This window comes from Limulus polyphemus, unplaced genomic scaffold (genome assembly GCF_000517525.1).
Source record: "Limulus polyphemus unplaced genomic scaffold, Limulus_polyphemus-2.1.2 Scaffold3106, whole genome shotgun sequence".
In the NCBI taxonomy this organism is placed as follows: Eukaryota; Metazoa; Arthropoda; class Merostomata; order Xiphosura; family Limulidae; genus Limulus; species Limulus polyphemus.
Genome location: NW_013668716.1, coordinates 18,900 through 19,564, shown reverse-complemented (window position 1 = coordinate 19,564; position 665 = coordinate 18,900).

Here is a 665-nt window from a genome sequence, read left to right as displayed (position 1 = left end):
ATGTCTGTATTTCTGTGCAAGGTTCACATGTCTGATTTCTGTGCGAGGTTTACATGATTGACTTTCTGTGCAAGGTATACATGTCTGTATTTCTGTGCAAGGTTCACATGTCTGATTTCTGTGCGAGGTTTACATGTCTGATTTCTGTGCAAGGTTCACATGACTGATTTCTGTGCGAGGTTTACATGTCTGATTTCTGTGCGAGGTTTACATGTCTGATTTCTGTGCGAGGTTTATATGACTGATTTCTGTGCGAGGTTTACATGTTTGATGTCTATGCAGAGTATCTCTAACTATTATTTCTACCAGGTATACGTTATCAGCATCTGTTTTGATTAATATATTCTCAGATAAGCCCTGGATAGTTTTTATACAAAATATCTTTTGAATATATATATATAATCCCCATTGGCTGAGCAGTAAGCTCGAGGGCTTGCAGCAGTAAAATATGAGGTATTGTCTCTGTGGGCACATCACAGATAGCCCATTGTAAAGCTTTACGCTTAACGAAAAACAACAACAAAAATATATCCCCCCGTCTATATCTGTGCCGATGTCTCTTGTCTATATCTCTGCTGATGTCTCTTGTCTATATCTCAGCTGATGTCCCTTGTCTATATCTCAGCTGATGTCCCTTGTCTATATCTGTACATCCGCCCCCCAGT